This window comes from Herpailurus yagouaroundi, unplaced genomic scaffold, assembly GCF_014898765.1.
Source record: "Herpailurus yagouaroundi ecotype Mexico unplaced genomic scaffold, PumYag 28, whole genome shotgun sequence".
Taxonomy (NCBI): Eukaryota; Metazoa; Chordata; class Mammalia; order Carnivora; family Felidae; genus Herpailurus; species Herpailurus yagouaroundi.
In genome coordinates, this window is record NW_024412376.1 from 124794794 (window position 1) to 124818892 (window position 24099).

The window sequence follows — 24099 nt, forward strand, 5'->3', positions numbered from 1 at the left end:
CACAGAATCAGAAACAGGCTCCAGGCTCTGAGCCATCAGCCCAGAGCCTGACGCGGGGCTCGAACTCCCGGACCGCGAGATCGTGACCTGGCTGAAGTCGGACGCTTAACCGACTGCGCCACCCAGGCGCCCCAGGCAAACACTCTTTATAACCACCTAGAACGGGAAATTGAACTTTGTTGGTTACCCCACCCTATTCGTTTACCTTAAAATACAGTTTAAATAGGAGAAGCAGTATAAATGCTTGATTCATTGCATCAATGTTTGGAATATTAACTCTGTTGTCAGATCAGTGTATTTTGTATGATCACAACCTTTACAACAAACACCAGGGAAAAAAGCTGTGAGGAACTATAACAAAAATGCTATCTTTTGATACTGGGAGTTTTGAGACCTGCTGTTCTTTTTCGCTACCTCCCCGAAGGACACACACCAGGCTGTTAACAGCAGTTATACATGGTTGGTGAACTAGGCATGATTTGCTTCTCTTCCTACCTTTTCTGTGTGCTCTAAATTTCCTACAATAAGTCAGATAATTAACAAAATGAGAAAGTATGTTTATATCAGATCTTTCCATCCATCCATCCATCCATCCATCCATCAAGTCTTTGGTACTCCCAGTCCTCTCATTACTCTTTTCTTAGCTAGAAAAATCTATATTGTTGGAACGAAATATTTCCTCTGAATGGTTTCCCTCTCGCAGAAGTCATGTTGGTAAATTGTGGGGTTTTGCCATCTTAAGGCAGATCTATAATGTCTAGTGTGCACACAGGATAGGTGGTGAGAACAAACCTCTTTTCCAGGCTGTCTCTGGATTCCTTTCCTTTGGTCTGATCCTGGTTCAAGCTCCAGGGTCACCGGATGGAGAGAGTAAATGGTGAAGCCAGTATCTGCTTATATTAATCTATCAGGGCCGCCATAACAAAGTACCACAGACTGGGTGGCTTTAACAACAGAAATGTCTTTTCTCGCAGTTCTGGAGGCAAGAAGTCAAGATCAAGGTGGTGGCAGGTTGGTGTTTTCTGAGGCCCCTCTCTCGGGCTTGCGTTTGGCTGTCTCCTCCCTGTGTTTTCACACAGTTTTCCCTCTGTACCTTTCTATGTCCAAATTTCCTCTTCTTAAAACGCCAGCCATATTGGATTCAGGCCCATTGTGGTGATTTCTTTTTTTTTAATTTTTTTTTTCAACGTTTATTTATTTTTGGGACAGAGAGAGACAGAGCATGAACGGGGGAGGGGCAGAGAGAGAGGGAGACACAGAATCAGAAACAGGCTCCAGGCTCTGAGCCATCAGCCCAGAGCCTGACGCAGGGCTCGAACTCACGGACCGCGAGATCGTGACCTGGCTGAAGTCGGACGCTCAACCGACTGCGCCACCCAGGCGCCCCAACCACTGTGGTGATTTCATTTAACCTTTATTCCCTCTGTAAAGACCCCATCTCCAAATAATACTCTGAGGTACTGGGGGTCAGGACTTCAAAATACAAATTTAGGGGACACAACCCAGCCCGTAACACCACTCATCGACTATTGTGCTCCCAGTTTCTTCCCTTGTAGAGATGGCGGTGATCCAGTAGAAAGCAAGCCTTCGCCAGGGAAGCCCCTCTGCCCAGCTCACCTTGGCTCCCTCTGAAGTCTTTTTTTTTTTTTTTTAATTTTAATGTTTATTTTTGTGTGAGAGAGAGAGAGACAGAGCATGAGCAGGGGAGGGGCAGAGAGAGAGAGGGAGACACAGAATCCTAAGCAGGCTCTGGGCCCTGAGCGGTCAGCACAGAGCCCGACGTGGGACTCGAACCCACAAACCACAAGATCATGACCTGAGCCGAAGTCGGACACCCAACCAACTGAGCCACGCACCCCTCCCTCTGAGCAGGCACCCCTCCCTCTGAAGTCTTTAAGCAAAATGAGTTCATAGCTTCCCACCCCAGATTTCCAGATCACAGCTAGTTTCCACCCTGGGGAGTTGGTGAGAATGTCTCCATTTTTGCCCCAGTGCTCACTGCCAGCCAGCCTGGTGGCCCTGCTGTCACCTCCCAAGATTCCCCTTCCCACAGTCAGCCCTGCCTCCTCCCGGGCCCCGATGCGTGGCTTCCTTTGCATTTTCTTGCAGTTGCCCTTTAACTCATTTGCCTGATCTCAGAATCACAGCCACGCTGCTTTCTAATCAGCCACCCCCTTTCTTCCCTCCCTGTTTTCTCTCTGTGGCGAGGGAAGCAGGCGCTGAACAGGCAGCTGTTCAGTTCACAATGGGCTGCTCTTCTGGTTACTTTTAAATTCTGCTTTGGAATGATGGAGAAGTTCCTCTGCCACCCCGGGCTGAGTGTTATCAACTGTTATTTGCATATAAGAAAACCTGAAGCAATTGTGAAAGAAAATAGGCAAATGAGAGCAGGTTTGTTTACGACTGCAGACATGTCTCACGTTGACTTTTCCACAAAAGACCAGAATGCAGTTTTTGCTTCTGTGGGTAGATGGTAATCTATGCACAGCTCCTCACATGGTAATCAGGCTGAAGGTTACACATTTGGGGCACCTTCTTTAAGTAAGAGAAGGCCCAAATATATTACTTTTGCAATCTTTACAAAACCAGGGAAGCTTCTGCATAAATTTCCAGCTGCCCCATATGCACAGTCCCTTGGGAAGTTGGAAGGGGCTGATGCAAACCAGAGACCCTGAAGCTTGCCCCGAAGCTTATGTTTCATTAACTTCCTAGTAAATATGCTTCTAATTATAATGAACAACTGAGATGTTTACCTGCTTATTGTTTTTCTCCCTCAGCTCTGGCTGGAAACACAGGACCGTATTCATCATGTGTATCTCACGGTCCTAGCACAGCACTTTTTGAGAGTAGGCAGTCATTAAATATTTGTTAAATGAAATTAATTACTGGAAGGTAGGAAGGAACAATGCATGAATACGGTGCCAGGCCTAAATACAATTATGCTTATGCTACGTGGAGAAAGCCGAGCAGTTTGAAGCAGCTGGTGAAAATCCCCGGGCATTACGCTCCAAGGGAACACAGGTCATCTTGCCCACGGACTGGCTCCTCCCCAACCCCCCTCCTATGGCCTCCTGCAGCATCTGAGACCCAATCCTTTAACAAGAGCAATGCAGATGGCCTCCAGGGCTCTGCAAGTCCTTGGCCCAAACCCTGCGTCTGTGGAGGCATCAGCCTGGTTCAGAATTAGGTGACCTTTGGAAAGAACTTCGGGCTTCTCCTTTCCTGTAGACTCGTCTGCAGAAGCCATGATAGCCAGTGACCTTTTCCTAAGGACACATAGAGCTGTCATGGGAGAAAGTCTACGGCATTGTGGAGACAAACCTATCTTCCCTCTGAGCTTAAAATGCTTCCTGACATTCCCACCACAGGATGCTCACAGGCGAGAGCAGTCTGGGAGAGCAATAATCTCATAGCAGTGATCGCTGGATAAATCCCCAAGGAGAACACAACTTTTTAAAAGCAGGGTCATCCCCAGACCCCGTCTAGAGAACGGGGTGATGTGTTTGTATGCACCACGCGGCATCTGGCTCCAAATATGTGGCTGAAATGCTACTACTGAGTTTTCATTTCTTTGTCTTTCTGCCTCAGGCAACTTTGCTTTGATGCTTTCAGGATTTGGGCATGTGAGTGAGGGTTAGGACCTTCATCGTGGCATGATATTAGGCATATTTTGAAAAGCCAGAATTGTAAGAGGAAGGAGTGTAGTAATAAGGATTTAGAGATTAAAGCAATTTGAGAGAGAATGCTAACAAAAGTAATAGAAATAAGAGTTGATGGGGATCTTGATGAAATACTGCAGTGCAAAAATCCAAGAATACCAAAGTGGGCTCCTCCCCTGTTCTCATAGGGCTGGTTGGGATAGCCCAGACGTCACAGCGTGGTTTTGGCAGTCCGAAACCCTGGGTTCGAACCCCACCTCTGGCTCTTATGAGTTGTGCCCTCTTGGGTCAGTTCCTTAACTTATCTGAGCCTTATCTTCCACATCTGCAAAGAAGGGACTAAGCACGGCCTCATGGATCGGTGAGGTGTGGGTCAGAAATTGTGTGCCTGCTGCTTCACAGTTCCTGGCCCTTAGAACTCAACAGAACGTGGCAACTAACCACCACCAGGAGACCACAGCGTATTTAAAAGAATCAGTCAAGGGGCGCCTGGGTGGCGCAGTCGGTTAAGCGTCCGACTTCAGCCAGGTCATGATCTCATGGTCCGTGAGTTCGAGCCCCGCGTCAGGCTCTGGGCTGATGGCTCAGAGCCTGGAGCCTGTTTCTGATTCTGTGTCTCCCTGTCTCTCTGCCCCTCCCCCATTCATGCTGTGTCTCTCTCTGTCCCAAAAAATAAATAAACGTTGAAAAAAAAAATTAAAAAAAAAAAAAAAAAGAATCAGTCAAGTCTATCCACTGAAAAGCAATGTGCTTTATATGGGTGGGTTCTGAGCCGTCTGGCTTGAATGCATGTTTCAGGCAAGGGGGTAAAATGTGAGTGCACAGGGTTGCATGTGCTTTTCAGACTCAGAGAAAAAAGCGCTAGGTAACTGTTAACTTCAGAAGACAACGAAGAAATCAGTTGTGGGATAGTAAGAAAAAAATTAAGCAAGGAAGGAAGGGGAGTCAATTTGGAAAATATCTGGTTACAACAGCATGCCAAGGGCCACCCACTGACAAGGGCCATGATAGAGATGAAGAGGAAGGTTCTGGTTAGAAGAAGGTAGGTAGGTGTCCAGGAAGAACCTGGACAGAGTCCAGCCCTCTTGGTTTCTGGGGACATTGATTATCTGCTTCGTTATTACCTGGGCAGCACTAGACTAATTCCTCCTGAGGCACAGAAGTGTAATGTCAATGAATCCAGCTGGGGCACCACGTTGCAAAGTTCGCCTGAAATGAATTGTGTCTCAGGTAGAGTTGCCAGATTTAACAACTAAACATATAGGATTCCTAGTTAAATTTCCGATAAGAAAAAAAAATAATTTTTTCGCATAAGTATGTACGTCCCACGCAGTATTTGGCACACACTTATACTAAAAAAAGTGTTCATCATTTACTTGACATTCAAATTTAACTGGCTAGTCCATATTTAATCCGTCAATCTCCTTTTAAATTTTTTTAATGTTTATTTTTGACAGAGAGAGACAGAAACAGAGCATGAGCAGGGGAAGGGCAGAGAGAGAGGCAGACACAGAATCGGAAGCAGGCTCCAGGCTCTGAGCTGTCAGCACAGAGCCCAACGCAGGGCTCGAACTCACAGACTGCGAGATCACGACCTGGGCCCCAGTTGGACGCTCAACTGACTGAGCCACCCAGGCGCCCCTAATCCGTCAATCTTAATCCCAGGAGCTCTATCAATATCACTGACGACGTGGTGCAAAATAAAGCCTACGTTTCAGAGATGGCAAGAATTGCCTCTTCCTAAAGGCAGTGGTAGGCGACATCTGTTGAGCTCTTGCTCCGTGCTAGACATCTCATAGGCCCCTTCTCCTTTAATCCTCCCAACAGCCCTGGGGGCGGGGGCTGTCCTCATCCCAGTTACAGCAGAGGACCCAGAGGCTCAGAAGATACTTTACAAAAGACTAACAACTAAGTAATGGCAGAGCGGGGATCTGGATCAAAGGAGGCTGATCACGGAGTCCATGGTCTCTCGATAACATTTGGGTTTGCTGGGTCAAGCACGCCCAGGTTTCTGAGCATCCTTCAGCCTCCTTCCTGCTGTGGGGAACCCTGAGTAACAGACTCACCACTGACCCTGAGCCCTGGCCGGAACTGCTCAGGAGGCAGAGAGCAAGGGCTTGTGAAATGGCACAGGTGACTCTCCTAGTCCCTGTCAAGGACTTGTCAAGGTCAAGGGATGTACTGCTTCCCTCTGGGCTCCTGTCCTAACGTGTAGTTCTCTCCATTGGTTGGTAGAGGCAGAGGCCTGTGCCCATCAAACCCCACCTCCAGCTCCGCTCACTGCTTCAAGCATGAGTTCCCTCCCCATCTTCTCCAGAAGGAATCACAATGGCTTCGATGAGGTTTAAGCAATTCTTTTTATTAGACAGCTCGCCCAATGTTGTCTCTTTCTGGTTGTGCTGTTCTCTCCCGAGTTCCCCTCTCACACTCCCACCTCTTCCCACCGGAGCAAGTTATTCTGGGCCTTGAATCTTGCAAATTCTGCAGCCTCTGGCTTCAGCCAGATGTTAATGGAGGTTTTCTACTGCCCAAACTTCTGGCTCCCACAGGGGAGCAGTGGATTCTAGTGCCATGATTGGGGATAAGATATGAGTAATCCAATTCTTCTCCACTTGTACCAGCATAGGCTGTGGTCTGAATTTTCCCCAGTTCCTTAAAGGCACATCATAACTGTTATAAACAAATCACAGTTGGATCTCACACAAGGCAGGAATATTCTTTTTACTTACACGATTTTGGCCCTACTTGTTAAGAGATAATAGCCATGACATTATTATGCTAAAGAAACATTTGTCTTCTTCCCACAACTGCTTCCTTTACAATGGACAATATACAGTGTATCTGGCTAGATCTTTTTTTTTTTCATGTTTTGTTTATTTTTGAGAGATAGAGAAAGAGAGAGAGAGCGTGAACAGGGGATGGGCAGAGAGAGAGAGGGAGACACAGAATCTGAAGCAGGCTCCAGGCTCTGAGCTCTCAGCACGGAGCCCGATGCAGGGCTCAAACTCATGGACCGTGAGATCATGACCTGAGTGGAAGTCATGAGATCATGACCTGAGAGGAAGTCAGAAGCTTAACTGACTGAGCCACATAAGCATTCCTGGCTAGATCCTTCTAGCTTTCAATCTTAGCCCAACTGTCACTATCATGAACAATCTTTCCCTGGTCATCCAATCTACAGTAATCCTGGGCATCAGCAAGACAGAAGAACAGGAGGTCCCCTGTTCCTGTCCCCAGTCTGCAGCAATCTCTTGACACAGGTGACTTTATGGGAGCTTTGGGATCTAGGTCACACTGCAGATTCTGAAACAGCCCTGTAACTTGCATGTGGCTCCTCCTAGCCACAGGCTGGCAACACTCCTGCCCACCCAGAGACCCACTAGGTGGCATGCTTCCTTGTTCCCCTGTGGCAGACCCTCTGATCTCCATCTGGTTGAAGACCCTGAGACGCCTTGTAACTCAGCTCCAACTCCTCGCGGTTGTAGGCGAGGATACTCCTTCCCATCCAGGGACCCAGAGGGAGTCATGCCTGTCTACACCCCTGGAGGCATGCCTGTCAATCTCAGTCCAGCTGCAGATCTTGAAACGGCCCTCTAATCTGGCTCCAGTCCCACTCAGCCATGGTCTAGGGGTCTTCCTGTCCACCCAGGGACCCGGCAGAGGCACACCTGTCTCTAGCTCTTGGAGGCGGGACTGCAGACCTCTGTCCCAGCTTGTGGACTCTGAAGCAGCACTGCGTTCAGTCCCAGCCCCTCTCTGCTGTGGTCTGGGACTGATCTTGCCTGCCCAGGGACATGTTGGGAGCCTTCCCAGGGACCCAACAGGAACCATACCCATTTACATACCTGGTAACAGGCACACTGTCTGTGGACCCCATATCTGACCAATGCTACCGTGGGAGGGATAAGGCAATCCCATCCACGGTGCCAGACAGAATCCACACCTGCCTGAGCCCCTGGTGACAGACATACCAATTACCAACCACAGTGCAGACCCAGCAGCAGCCACATGTCCCAGCTCCAGCTCCGCTCAACCGAAATCCCAGAGAAGATTCCATCAGCCAGGGATCCAACAGGAGAAGGTCTTTATCTGTCTATAGAGACTGAAAGAGGTGTTTGCCTCTTTAAATGCATAGACACCAACACAAGGCTCCATGGATAGTGAAGAATCTGGCAAACTAACACTACCATAGGAAACTAATAAAGCTACAGTAATGGACTCCAAGGAATGGAAATCTATGAATTGCCTGACAAAGAATACAAAATAATCAACTTAAAGAAGTTCAATGAGATTCAAGAGAACACAGATAACTAAACAAAATCAGGAAAACAATGCATGAACCAAATGAGAGGTGTAATAAAAAAAAAACCAGAAACCATAAAAAAAGAACAAAACCAAAATGTTAGAGCTAAAGACAGACTGAAAAATTCAACAAAGAGCTTCAAAAGCAGACTCAATCATGCAGAAGTAAAAATCAACAAACTCAAAGACAGGTCATTTGAAATTAGTCACCTAGAGAAACACTATGCTCTTAATGTTTGTATAAGCTTCAAATTTATATGTTGAAATCTTAACGCCCAATATCATGGTATTATGAGGTACAGTCTCCCCGAGATGATTAGTTAATGAGGGGGGAGACCTCATGAATAGGATTGAAGCTCATCTAAAAAGAGACCCCACAAAGCTCCCTGGCACCTTCCATTATATATATATGTGTATACACACACACACACACACACACACACACACACAATGGAATATTGGTCAGCCATAAAAAAGAATGAAATCTTGCCATTTACAATGATGTGGCTAGAACTAGAGTGTATTATGCTAAGCAAAATAAGTCAGTTAGAGGAAGACAAATACCATATGATTTCACCCTTATGTGGAATTTAAGAAAGAAAACAAATGAACATAGGGAAAGGGAGAAAAAAAGAGAGGGAGGCAAACCATAAGAGACTATTAACTGTAGAGAACAAACTGATGATTGTTAGAGGGAAGGTGGGGGAGTGGGCTAAATAGATGATGGGTATTAAGGAGGGCACTTGTGATGAGCACCGGGCTGTTACCCGTAAATGATGATTCACTAAATTCTACTCCTGAGACCAATATTATACTATATGTTAACTAACTCAAATTCAAATAAAAACTTGAAACAACAACAAAAAATCAATAAGCTACAAAGGAAAAGAGCAGAAAGAAAGAAAGGAACAGAGGAATTAAAAAACAGTAGGAAAACAATTGACAAAATGGTCATAGCAGATCTTTACCTATCAATAATTACTTTAATGTAAATAGATTAAATTCTCTAATCAAAAAGATACGGAATGGTTAAGTAGATAAGAAAAAAAATACAATCCAACAATAAGTTGCCTATAAGAGACTCACTATAGCTTTAAGGACACACATTAAGGGTGGAAGCAAAGGGTTGAAAAAGATATTCCATGCAAATGGTAACCAAAAGAGAACAGCATGGTTGTACATATATAGACGTTCAGCCAAAATCTGTAACAAGAAAAAGAAAAGGTGATTATATGATGATAAATGGGTCACATCATCAAGAGAATATAACAATTACAAGTATGTATATACCCATCATTGGAGCATGTAAATATATAAAGCAGATATTAACAGAACTCAAGGGAGAAAAGGACAGCCATTTGATAATAATAGGGGACTTCAATACTCTATTTTCAGTAATGGATAGACCATTCAGCAAAAATAAATAAGGAAACGTTGGACTTGAATAACACTATAGGTCACATGAACCTAACATACGTATGTAGAAATTTTCACCCAACAGCAGCAGAATACACATTCTTCTGCATACACACAGAACATTCTTCAGGATAGATCTTATGTTGGGCTACAAAATCAGTCTGAACAAATTTAAGAAGATTGAAATCATATCAAGTGTCTTCTCTACCACAGTGGTATAAAATGAGAAATCAATAAGAGAAGAAAAAAAAATTTTTTTTTAAACGTTGATTTATTTTTGGGACAGAGAGAGACAGAGCATGAACGGGGGAGGGGCAGAGAGAGAGGGAGACACAGAATCGGAAACAGGCTCCAGGCTCTGAGCCATCAGCCCAGAGCCCGACGCGGGGCTCGAACTCACGGACCGCGAGATCGTGACCTGGCTGAAGTCGGACGCTTAACCGACTGCGCCACCCAGGCGCCCCAAGAAAAATTTTAAAAATTAAACAACATACTCCTGAGCTACCAAAAGGTCAAAAAAGAAACCGGACAGGAAATCAGAAAGTATCTTGGGATAAACAGAAATGAAAACACAACATGCTAAAACTTACTATGAAAAAACTCAGTGCCTTAGTAGAAGTTGAATTGGGAGGCAGGAAAAGTGACCCAAAGAGGGGAGTTTATAGTGATAGAGGCCTATGTTAAAAAAAAGAAATATCTTAAATAAACAATCTAACTTCACACCTCAAGGAACTAGAAAAAGAACAAACTAAGCCCAAAGTTAGCAGAAGAAGTAATAAAGATTAGAGGAGAAATAAAGGAAATAAAGACTAGAAAGACATTAGAAAAGATGAATGAAACTAGAGGTTGGTTTTTTGAAAAGATAAATAAAATTGACAAACCTTTACTAGACTAAGAAAAGAGAGAAAACTCATAAATAAAATCAGAAATGAAAGAAAAGACATTACAACTGATACCCTGGAAATACAAAGGATCATAAGAGACTCTTGTGAACAATTATATGCCAACAAACCTACAGGAAATAAAATCCCAGCCTACTGAGACTGAATTGTGAAGAAATGGAAAAATCTGAAAAAACCAATAATGAGTAAGGAGGTTAAATTAATAACCAAAAACTTCCCAACAAAGAAAAGCCCAGGACCAGATGGCTTCACAGGTGAATTCTACTACCAAACATTAAGTGAAGAATTAATGCCAAATCTTCTCAAACTCTTCCAAAAAATTGATGAGAGGGAACACTTCCAAATTCATTTACAAGACCAGCCATTGCCCTTATGCCACATCCAGATAAGGACAATACAAGAAAAGAAAATAATAGGCCAATATCCCTGATGAACATAGATGTAAAAGTTCTTAACAAAATACTTGCAAACTAAATTCAGTAGTACGTTTTTTAAAGTTTATTTATTTGTTTTGAGAGAGAGAGGGAGAATGAGAATATGGGGGGGGGGGAGGAGCAGAGAGAGAGAGAGGGGGAGGAGCAACAAGAGAGAGAATCCCAAGCAGGCTCCACGCTATTGGCACAGAGCCTGATGTGGGACTCAAACTTACAAACTGTGAGATCATGACCTGAGCTGAAATCAAGAATGGATGCCTAACCAACTGAACCACCCAGGTGTCCCTAAATTCAGTGGTGCATTTCAAAAATCATACACCATGATCGAGTGGGATTTGCCCCTGGGATGCAAGGATGTTTTACATACAAAATTAATATATGTGATACATCACATTAGCAGAATGAAGGATGAATATAATATGATCATAGATCATATGATGTCAATAGATGCAGAAAAAAATATTTGACAAAATCCAACATCCTTTTATGTTAAAAACTGTCGACAATGGGATATAGAAGAAATGTACCTCAACATAATAGAAGCTATTACAAACCCATTGCTAACATCGGAGTCAATGGTGAAAAGCTGAAAGATTTTATTGTGAGATAAGGAATAAGACAAGAGTACCTTCTCTTCAAAATAATACTGGAAGTCTGAGCGAGAGCCAATTAGGCATAAATAAACAAATAAATAAAAATAAAGTCATCAAACCATAAAGGAAGAAGTTAAATGGTTTCTGTCTGCAGATGACATGATCTTATAAATAGAAACCCTAACAACTATGCCATAAAATTGTTAGAACTACAATTCTTTTTTTTTTTTTATTTTTTTTAACGTTTATTTATTTTTGAGACAGAGAGAGATGGAGCATGAACGGGGGAGGGTCAGAGAGAGGGATACACAGAATCTGAAACAGGCTCCAGGCTCTGAGCTGTCAGCACAGAGCCCGACGCAGGGCTCGAACTCACGGACCGCGAGATCGTGACCTGGCTGAAGTCGGACGCTTAACCGACTGCGCCACCCAGGCGCCCCTAGAACTACAATTCTAACATTCAGTAAGGTTGCAGGATACAAAATCAATATGCAAAAATCAGTTGCATTTCTATACACTAACAACAAACTCTCAAAAAAAAGAAGAAAAAAAAAAGAAAAGAAAACAATCCTGTTTACAATAGCATCAAACAGAATTACACGCTTAGGAATAAATTTAACCAAGGTGGTGAAAGACCTATATCCTGAAAACTGTAAAACATTGATGAGAAAAATTGAAGAAGACGGAAATAAATGGAAAGATATCCTGTGTTCATGACCGGAAGAATTAGTATTGTTAAAACTTCCATATTCCTCAAAACAACCTTCAGATTCAATGCAACCCCTATCAAAATTCCAAGGGCATTTTTCAGAGAAATAGAAAAAGATCCTGAAATTCCTAGGGAACCACAAAGGGTCATCAAGAGTCAAAGCAATCTTGGGGCGCCTGGGTGGCGCAGTCGGTTAGGCGTCCGACTTCAGCCAGGTCACGATCTCGCGGTCCAGGAGTTCGGGCCCTGCGTCGGGCTCTGGGCTGATGGCTCAGAGCCTGGAGCCTGTTTCTGATTCTGTGTCTCCCTCTCTCTCTGCCCCTCCCCCGTTCATGCTCTGTCTCTCTCTGTCCCAAAAGTGAATAAACGTTGAAACAAAAAAAATTTAAAAAAAAAGAGTCAAAGCAATCTTGAGAAAGGGCAAAGCTGGAGGCATCACACTTCCTGATTTCAAACTATCACAAAGCTATAAAGATGAAACAGTATGGTACCAAAATAAAAACAGACACACAGATCAATAAAACAGAATAGAGAGCCCATAAACAAAGCCACGCATATATGTCAACTGATCTTCAACAAAGACATGAAGGATACACGATGTGGAAAGGATCGTCTCCTCAATGAATGATGCTGGGAAAACTGGATATCCACAACATAAAAGAATTAAATTAGACCCTTATCTTAAACCACTCACAATGATTAACTAAAAATTTATTAAAGATTACAATGTAAGACATGAAACCATAAAACTTGTGGAATAAAAAGCCTCTTGACTGATCTTGCCAAGGATATGTTTGGATAGGACACTAAAAGCAGAAGCAACAAAAGCAAAAATAAACAAGTGGGATTACATCAATCTAAAAGCTTCTGTATAGCAAAAGGAACAATCAACGGAGAGAAAACGCAACCTACCACGTGGGAGAAAATATTTGCAAATCATATAGCTGATAAGGAGTTAGTATTCAAAATGTATAAGGAACTCATACAATTCAATAGACAAAAACCAAATTACCCAGTTAAAAAGTAAACTCTGGGGGTGCCCAGGTGGCTCAGTCAGCTAAGCATCTGACTTTGGCTCAGGTCATGATCTCGTAGTTTGTGGGTTCGAGCTGCGCATTGGGCTCTGTGCTGATGGCTCAGAGCCTGGAGCCTACTTTGGATTCTGTCTCCCTCTCTCTCTGCTCCTCCTCCACTCATGCGCACGCTCATGCGCGCTCTCTCTCTCTCAAAAATAAATAAATGCTAAAAAAAATTTTTTTTAAGTGAACTCTGAAAAGACATTTTTCCAAAGAAGACATATAAATGGCCAACAGGTGCATGAAAAGATGTTTAACGTCAGCAATCATCAGGGAAATGCAAATCCAAACCACAACGAGATTATCACCTAACACCTGTTAGGATAGCTATTACCAAAAAGAGGAGAGATACCAAATGTTTGCTAGGGTTGTGGAGAAAAGGGATCTCTTGTACACTGTTGATGGGGATGTAAATTGATGCAGCTATTATGGAAAACAGTATAGGGGTTCCTCAAAAAATTAAAAATAGGACTACCATATGATCCAGTAATTCCATTTCTGGGTATATATCCAGGAAAAATGAAAATAGGATGCAGAAGAGATATCTGCTTCCCCAGATTTATTGCAGCAATATTCACAATAGCCAAAATATGGAAACCACCTATGAGGTATATTAATGTTATTATTCAGGCACAGGAAAGAAGGAAATCTTGCTTTTTACGGCAACACTGGTGAACCTTGAGGGTATCATACCAAGTGAAATAAGCCAGACACAGAAAGAGATAGTGTATGATCTCACATATATGTGGATTCTAAAAAAGTTGAACTCAGAATCGGAAAGTAAAACAGTGGATTCTGGCTGCTGGGAGTGGAGAAATGAGGGAGATGCTGGTCACAGGGGACAAACTTCCAGTTATATGAATAAGGTCTGGGGACCTAATGTGTAGCATGGTGATTACAGTTAATAATACTGTATTGTATGGGGCGCCTGGGTGGCTGAGTTGGTGGAGCGTCCGACTTCGGCTCAGGTCATGATCTCACGGTCCGTGAGTTCGAGCCCCGCGTCGGGCTCTGTGCTGACAGCTCAGAGCCTGGAGCCTGCTTCGGATTCTGTGTCTCGCTCTTTCTCTTCCCCTCCCCTGCTCATGCTCTGTCTCTCTCTGTCCCAAAAATAAAATAATAATAATAATAATAATATTGTATTGTATACTTGAAGTCTACTAAGAAAGTTGATCTCAAGTGTTGTTACTATGCACACACACACACACACACACACACACAATGGAAACACAGTTTTTTCTTTTTAACTAATGTCCGTTTTTAAAAAGGAAAAAGATTTTTAAAAAGTAATCCCTACTCCCTCCTTACTACGTTGATCTGATTAGTTTTATTCATAGTGGTAATCCTGATAAAATTTTAAATGTCCTTGTTTCTTTGAGTACTTGTTTTTGACCACCCACGCCCTACATGACCTTCACCTGCCTGAAAACCTGGACCTTAACTATTTGGTTCACTATTGTATTCTCATAGCTAGAACAAAGTCTGGCTTCAATAAATATTTGATAGATGAATGAATGAATGAGTTAGCTAGAGTTAGCCCTTTGACTGTGCTATCTAGGCCAGATGTCACCATCTCCTGCTGTATCTATCCGACAGACAATTCTCTTCCCTGTTAGAAAGGGGGTAGGGTTGGGGCGCCTGCGTGGCGCAGTCGGTTAAGCGTCCGACTTCAGCCAGGTCACGATCTCGCGGTCAGTGAGTTCGAGCCCCGCGTCAGGCTCTGGGCTGATGGCTCAGAGCCTGGGGCCTGCTTCCGATTCTGTGTCTCCCTCTCTCTCTGCCCCTTCCCCGTTCATGCTCTGTCTCTCTCTGTCCCAAAAATAAATAAACGTTGGAAAAAAAAATTAAAAAAAAAAAAAAAAAAAAAAGAAAGGGGGTAGGGTTTCACAAACCACCATGTGAATTTTGTTGAGCAAACCACAGGCAGACTGTGGATGGTGGTGAGTTCTGAATCATCAATTAAATTAAAGAAACAATGGCCAGGCTGGCAGAGGCTTGGAGGTTGGTGTTTTGGGAAGAAATGGCCAGCCGTGGATTAGGGCATCTAGGGATGGGGCATTTGACTCAGCATGTGCCGTGTGTGTGTGTGTGTGTGTGTGTGTAGTAAAAAGATTGTTCCGTAGACCTGAGTAGGTAGAATCCTCCTAAAGAAACTATCCTCAGGGTAAATGCCAGTGGGGAGGGGAAGCCGGTCACAGGAGCTAGTCCGCGTACGTTGTTAAGTCTGTCCTTTCCACACACCCCATTCCTTGGCGTTTCCTGTGGCCCAGATCCTGTTTTCCTCCTGGGCACCAATTTCATTATTCAGGAGTTGCTAAGCAGAGTCATAACACTTGACCTTTGCACCTACAACAGTGAGGTTCACTTGCGGAGCCTGTGTGCTGGCAACAGCGAAGAATCGTTATAAACACAAATGCCACATGGCCTGTTTCCTTGAAATGCAGGCGATGGGCAGCTGAACGTAAGTGGGGATTCAGGCCTTTGGAGAAAGCAGTTTTGCTGGCAACAGAGACTTACTGGTGGGAACTGCCTGTCCAGAGAGCGGCTAGGAAAGAAAGCTGCGGCATGGCCCCTGACCTTCACCCTCCACACTGCCACCACCTCGTTCTAGGCGCAAGGCCATACCCCTGGAGCCAAGCACCTTCCTGTCCCGTGGCCGGGACTGCACGTGCAGAATACGCTGACTGCAGAAGCAGGCCTTTGACTTCAGCCAAAGGGCGACTCATTTCCAAGAGACTATTTTTTGTTTTGACTTAAAAAAAATTTTTTTTTTTTTTTAAATTTTTTTTTTCAACGTTTATTTATTTTTGGGATAGAGAGAGACAGAGCATGAACGGGGGAGGGGCAGAGAGAGAGGGAGACACAGAATCGGAAACAGGCTCCAGGCTCTGAGCCATCAGCCCAGAGCCTGACGCGGGGCTCGAACTCCCGGACCGCGAGATCGTGACCTGGCTGAAGTCGGACGCTTAACCGACTGCGCCACCCAGGCGCCCCCAAAAATTTTTTTTTAAAGTGTATTCATTTTTGAGAGAGAGACAGAGCATGAGTGGGGGGAGGGGCAGAGAGAGAGAGGGAGACACAGAGTCCGAAGCAGGCTCCAGGCTCCGAGCTGTCAGCACAGAGCCCGATGTGGGGCTCGAACCCTCGAACCGTGAGATCGTGACCTCAGCTGAAGTCAGACACTTAACTGACTGAGCCACCCAGGCGCCCCTTGTTTTGATTTTAAATCAAAATCATCTTCAGCCTCTATGTATATATTTTAAGTATGAGGAGGGCAGGAAGTTGCATACCAGGAGTCATCTGGAAGTCCAAACTTTCTCATGATGAGCTGCTTCTCTGACAACAGTTGTTAGCCTTAGCTGTATATGTCACTTTTTCCAAAAAGGGCCCGAAGGGAAGGAACATGTGTAGTTGGATGGCCTATATGATGAGAGGTGGGATGATTTGAACTTAAATTCAAGATCAGTGATTGTTTAACACTGATACAAAAACAAAGGTATTTTTTGCATGCATTGTGGTTATTTTGATATGACTAGGAAAAATCAAATGTTTGGTTCCCCACTTCTCCTTTTCTTTTGATTTTAGTAAAATGAGTAGGTCTATGGACCTGAAAATGAGCTGAACACCAGGTCTAAAGGGGCTCCAGCAAGGGTCCAAGTGAAGAGCATTGTGGGACTGAGGGTCACACAGACCAACGTGCTAAAGTCATCTTGTTCTCTATGTGGTCTTACCCTTCCCTATCCCATCTCATATGAAAACAAGATTCAATTCACTTAAGATTAAATCGATGGGCAATAGTATAGCCACTTTGATTTTACTTGAGATTTAACACACCAGAAAGACATCACTATAATCTGGAAATTGTAACAGTGGGGGGGGGGGGGGGAGAAACAGAAGGGAAGTGAGGGAGCCATTTGGAGGGGAAATGCAGTAATCATATAAACAGAAGGCTCGATGGAATCTCGAGGAAGAAAATACAGGATGGTTTGGAAGTGATGGATGACCGCACGCACCCAGCGCTGAGCAAGTGAACCGGCCAGTTCATCTTCCTTAACTTGAGTGACCTACAGGGCAAGGGAGGTGAAGGGCAAGACAGAGCAGCCGGCCTGCTCACGATCCCCTCTCAGCTGGCACAAGTGTGACTGCTTCCGCCAGCTGAGGAACACCAAGACCAGGAAGTAAACAGTCCGCGATGGACACAGATACATCGGTTTATGGGACACGACTCTTCCCCCTACGAAAAATTGGGTCTGTTCTCTTGCCACCCGATGCTGAGATGCCACAAAGAAACTGACAGGAAAGGACCACTCTAATTATGGAGGTGGCTTGTCGACATTTTTGTTTAAAAGGTAGAATTGAGGGGCGCCTGGGTGGTGCAGTCGGCTAAGCGTCCGACTTCAGCCAGGTCACGATCTCGCGGTCCGTGAGTTCGAGCCCCGCGTCGGGCTCTGGGCTGATGGCTCGGAGCCTGGAGCCTGTTTCCGATTCTGTGTCTCCCTCTCTCTCTGCCCCTCCCCCGTTCATGCTCTGTCTCTCTCTGTCCCAAAAAATAAAATAAAAAAACGTTGAAAAAAAAATTTAAAAAAATAAAAGGTAGACTTGAGCTAGAATGGAAGATGGGCATAGGGGGGTTTTGGGGGGGCAAAGGGAAAAACACAAGACCAAGATGGCCCCTCGACCTGCTCACAGGTGCCAAAGATATTGAGTACTGCAGGAAAATGAGAGTGAAAACTGGCCTTTAGTGAATACCAGGGACCTTGCATGTAGGGTCTCATGTGCTCCTGATAGCAATTCCATATGTAATATGCTTGTTATCCCCTTGTTACAAAAGGGACAGTGAGACCCAGACAGATGGTGATGGTTGGTTTTATCTGTCAACTTCACTGAGCCATGGCGCCTGGATATTTGGTCAAACATGACTCCCTGTGTTTTTGTGAGGGTGTTTTTGGACGAGATTAACATTTAAAAAAAATTTTTTTTTTTAGCGTTTATTTATTTTTGAGACAGAGAGAGACAAAGCATGAACGGGGGAGGGTCAGAGAGAGGGAGACACAGAATCTGAAACAGGCTCCAGGCTCTGAGCTGTCAGCACAGAGCCCGGCGCGGGGCTTGAACTCACGGAGTGCGAGATCATGACCTGGGCCGAAGTCGGCCGCTAAACCGACTGAACTACCCAGGCGCCCCTGGATGAGATTAACATTTAAACCAACAGCCTGAGTAAAGCTCAGGCTCCTCCTTAATGTGGGTGGGCCTCCTCTAGTCAGTTGAAGGCCTGAATAGAGTAAAAAGGCTGACCCTTCCCTGAGTAAGAGAGAATTCTGCGAAGAGAATAGATCTCTTTGATTCTGATGAAAGCTACAGATTCTTTCCTAACTGGCTGCCTTCAAACCACGACATAGGCTTTTTTCTGCCTTTGGAGTTGAACTGAAACCTTGGCTCTTCCTGGGTCTCGAGCCCGCTGGCGTTTGGACTGGATCTACACCATTGGCTCTCCTGGGTCTGCAGCTTGCTAACTCATCCTTCAGATCTTGGAACTTAGCCTCCAGAGTCGCGTGAGCCAATTCCCTGTAATAAATCTCTTTCTGTATCTCATAGATGTGTACGTACACATATATATCCTATTGGTCTGTTTCTCTGGAGAGCCCTAACACACGGGTTAAGCACACGCTCTGAATGATGCGGATGGTGAGCCCCAGAGGCAGAATTCCAACCCAGGCCTGTCTTTTTCACTTTAAATTCATGTTGAGAGGTAAACAGGTGATAGCAGATGAATGGAAATCGGTGATAACAGATCCTCAGCCGAGGGCAATTTTAAATTCGTAGGGAGTCCAGATTGGGGGAGGGCAAAGGTATAAATAACGGAGCGCTGAGATCTAAAATGAACAAGCAAGAACACAGGAGGAGGGTAAAGGGTGCAGCAACTCAAATTTCTCCTGGGTTCACCCTCTTGCATGAGATCTTGAACGATACAGTTGACCCTTGAACAGCACAGGTCTGAACTGCACAGGTCCGCTTCCCGCACAATACTCTAAATGTATTTTCTCTTCCTTATGATTTCCTTAACATTTTCTTTCCTCTAGCTCTTAGTGTAGGGATTCAGCATATAATACCTGTAACATACAAAATATGTGTTCATCAACTTTATGCTATCGGTAAGGCTTCCGGTCAACAGTAGGCTATTCGTAGTTAAGTTTGGGGGGAGTCAAAATCATTTGTGAATTTTTTTACTGGGTTGGGGGCCAGCACCCTTAGCCCTCACACTGTTCAAGCCCTTCCTAAAGTCCAACACTTGACACACATCCAGTGTTTATGATAACCTTGCAGGGCAGATATTATGGTTCCAAATTTGCATACAAGTTCACGCAGTTGGGAAGTAGCAGAGGCAGAAATCGAACTCCGGTTTCTCTGGCTCCGGAGCCCAGTCTCTTCCTGTGAAATCTGACCTCCGCTTCAGGAGCCTGATCCCTAAGCAAGGTGCTCTCAACATTGGCCCACCACCCTTAACATTTTAATTGGTGCTGATGCTCCTTGTAGGATAGGAAGTAGCCAGACATGTATAGAGTGTGACATATATATTATATAATTTCCTAAGCCAAATCCTGAACTAAATTTGGACTTATTATCTAAGCAATCAGTAGGTGAGGATTCTGGCTATAGAAAGAAAAGAAAACCAAGAGAGGGGAAAAAAATCACATCAAGGCTGTGACGTTCACAGCAACTCATACTAAACAGGTGCTTGCTAATAATAACTTTGTTCATGTGCATTATAAAAGTCTAGGTTCTGAAAATATAAGACAAATCGTATCCATTTAGAAGCCCTGAGCCTTAATAATCACAAAAGAACCACTGTGGTGGAAGCAATGAATAAACAGTATAAAGCCTTTCTTTTGTGTGGGGCTTTGCCATAAGCTTCATAAGGAACTGAGGTGAGGGGTGGGGACAATGGTCCCTGATGGGAAATAGAATAAAAAATAAAAACAGTAAAGGATACTTCAGGCATACCTTATTTCATGGAATCTAGGTTGATATCGACTGTGTGATTCAAGATGGTCTTATGTACCACAAAGAAAGAAAACATGCTGACAAGTATAATCGGGAGATGCCACATGTTAAAAATATTCTGATTTCAGAAATACTGAAATGCAAAAAAAGTGTCTGAGAATCAAATAAATATCATATATGGCAAAGAGAGACAGAGAGCGGAAAGAGAACTCATTAATGTTCACTTCCAGGGCCAAGAGTCAGAACCTAAGTATTTAGACAACCGTCTCTGGATTCAAATTTAGCCAAGCTCTAATTGTGACATGTCAACATCAGGTTCATTGTGACACAATTATTAAGTATTAAGAAAATACGGATCATATTTTTCCCGTGAAAATATTTTCAAATGCACGGCAAAAGAGGAAGATGTCTCAAGTACAAATTTGTTCCAGGTCTGTATCTGTTAGATCCTATAAGATTTTGTAAAGAAAATGAGAATCAATTTGTATGTTTCATTTATATGTTTTATCTTTTTCCCTTTATGATGAGCTCAAAGTTTAAAAGAAAAGTTCTCCATCTATTAAAAAAAAATGTTTTTGCCACTTCAGAAAATGTCTTTCTATAGGTCATCTTGTTCACCACCATCATTGTAATCTTTCATCATGCAACTGAGAGTCTGAAAATGTCAACATTATATGTCAAGAACTTCAAAGGCATAGATGTCTACATTGGGCATTGCAGTTCTGAGACAGTGAAATGCATTTTATGAAGAAATAAACTATATTATAACCTCTGTGCTATGGGCATCCATAACTCAGAAAGCTTAAGTTGCCTTCTGGGAATTGAACACACAATTCTTCACTCAAACCTCCTCTCTGAGAGCTGGGAAATACCCTCCTGCTAAATAATTTGCCCTCATTATTTACAATAATTTTAACAAGGGGAGCCTAGGTGGCTCAGTTGGTTAAGCGTCCGACTTCTGTTCACAGTTTGTGGGTTGGAGCCCCACGTCGGGCTCTGTGCTGACAGCTCAGAGCCTGGAGCCTGCTTCAGATTCTGTGTCTCCCTCTCTCTCTGCCCTTCTTCCATTCAGCTCTCTCTCTCTCTCTCTCTCTCTCTATTTCAAAAATGAATAAACATTTAAAAAATTACAATCATTTTATCAAGAAAACGTTAGGAGTTTAGTTAAGCTGGGGGAAAGGGAAACTCATGGCCATTACTTTTTCAGCAGACAACATGGTTACTGAACATTCTCCAAAATGGCAGTTGCTCAAAACCTTGTAAGGAAATATCTTTCTGTTAGGGGTCCTCAGGGATACAAGTGCCACACTCTTTTAGTGTGACCTAGTCACCTTCCTGACTGGCATGGTCATGTGGCTGGTGTGAATTGGTGTTTTCTCCCGCTTTCTTTGGGTGTTTCAGGACAACGGTTCTCAGCACAATTTTCTACCCACTACATGGCAGCTGTTGGATGAGGTTCCCATGAAGGACACTCTTTTTTGTATTCCCAGGTTATTCACCCATCAAAGCACATATTGGACACCTACTATTTGTCAGGCACTCTTCTAGGCACTGGGATTACACACTGAGAAATGTGAAGTTTCCTTCTTCGTGGAGCTCATTCCAGTGAGAAGAGACAGAAAATAAGGAACTAAAGAAGTAAACATACAGTGTGACAGAGGCTAGCAAATGCTATGGAAAAAAAGGGAAGCCAGGTAAAAGGTCAAGGCGAGGGGCTTCCTACTGAGGGCTTTATGAACAAGAGGTTTTTGAGCAGAGACCTAAAGACAGTTATGTCCTAGGTCTTTAGGGTGTGTGGAGGAAGAACATTCCAGGGGGCAGAGCAAGCGGAAAGTCTCTATTATCACCTTATGAATTAGAAGGCAAAGGAGATGAATGAGGAAGAAAATGTCTTTTTATAAGAGAAAATGAATTTATTTTTTTTCAACGTTTTATTAATTAATTAATTAATTAATTTATTGGGACAGAGAGAGACAGAGCATGAACGGGCGAGGGGCAGAGAGAGAGGGAGACACAGAATCGGAAACAGGCTCCAGGCTCCGAGCCATCAGCCCAGAGCCTGACGCGGGGCTCGTACTCACGGACCGCGAGATCGTGACCAGGCTGAAGTCGGACGCTTAACCGACTGCGCCACCCAGGCGCCCGAGAAAATGAATTTATACATACGTTCTAAGTTTTGAAAGTTGAACTTTATTTAATAAAGGAGGTCTTGATTTTTTTAAGCCCACTACTCCAAAAGTGATATTCATACAGCAAATAAATATGTACTATTGGAAAAACTCATTGAAGAATAAGTACAGTTTGTTATTTCTAGTCTACATAGATCTCTAACATGTCAACATGAATGGTATTAGGGGGCGCCTGGGTGGCGCAGTCGGTTAAGCGTCCGACTTCAGCCAGGTCATGATCTCGCGGTCCGTGAGTCCGAGCCCCGCGTCAGGCTCTGGGCTGATGGCTCGGAGCCTGGAGCCTGTTTCCGATTCTGTGTCTCCCTCTCTCTCTGCCCCTCCCCCGTTCATGCTCTGTCTCTCTCTGTCCCAAAAATAAATAAAAAACGTTGAAAAAAAATTAAAAAAAAAAAGAAATGTCACCTGCATCATCACCTTTTTGATATCGTCATTATAATTGTTGTATTTTTACTAACATATGTTTATAGAAGGAGTTGGCAAATTAAAGCCTGTGGGCCAAATCTGGCCCACCATCTGTTTTTGTATAGACTGCCAGCTAAGAATGACTTTTATATTTTTAAATGGCCGGGGGAAATGATCAGAGGAAGAATAATATTTTATGGCATGTAGAACTTACATGAAATGTAAATTTCAGTGTCCTTAAAATTTTATTGGAACACAACCATATTTATTCGTTTATTTATTGTCTACACCCACTTTAGCACTACAAAGACAGAGTTGAGTATTGTGACAGAGACTGCATGGCCTGAAAGAGTTAAAACATTTACCCTCTGGTCTTTTATAGAAAAAGTTTTCTGACCCCTGGTTCAGAGCACCCCTCCTGTTTTCTTATAATATAGATGTAGATCCCTTGAGTTTTGGAGGTAGCTTCACTGAGATAGTATTACACATGTTAAAATGCATCTATTTTAGATGTACAATTTGATGAGTTTTTACAAATATGATAGTTATGTAACTACCACCAAAAGAGATAAAGAACATTTCCATTATTCTAGCAGTTGTTCCATGGCCCTTTGAGGTCAACCTTCCCGATCCACTGACGTCTGACAAACACTGATCTGCTTTATATTACTAGGATTGTCCCTTTTCTTGTATATTATATAAATAAAGTATATAGTCTCTTTTGTGGTGCTCCTTTAACTTAGTATAATACAACACTAGACCATGTATCATTAGCTCATTTCTTTTTATTACTAAATACTATTCCATTGAATGGATATACCACAATTTGTTTATCCATACACTTGATGGACATCTGGGTTATTTCCAGTTTGGGGAACTTATAAGTAAAACTGAAAAGCATATTCACATATATCTTTGGGTGGATATATGTGTTAATCTCTCTTGGACAAATACCTGGGAATGGAATTGCTATTTCCTATAGTAACGACCTGGTTTTTAAGAAGTTGCTGACCTCGTTTTCAAAATGGTTATACTAGTTTGCATTCCCAGCAACAGTTTATGAGAGTAACAGTTGCTCTACACCCCTGTCAACACTTGGGACTATCAGTCTTTTAAACTTTAGTTATTTTGGTGGGTATATGGTAGTATTATCATTTACTTTTAGGTTGTATTTCCCTAAAAGACTAATGATTTTGAGCATCTTTTCATATATTTGTTTGCCATCCATATACCTTCTTTGATGAAATACCTGTTCAAATCTTTTGCCAACTTTTTACTAGGTTGCTTGTGTTCTGTTGAGTTGAAAGAAGTTTTCATATATTCTGAAAACAAGTCCTTTAGCTGGTATGTTTTTGCAAATATTTTCTCCCAAACTACATCTTGCCTTTTCATTTGCTTAATGGTATTTTTAAAGC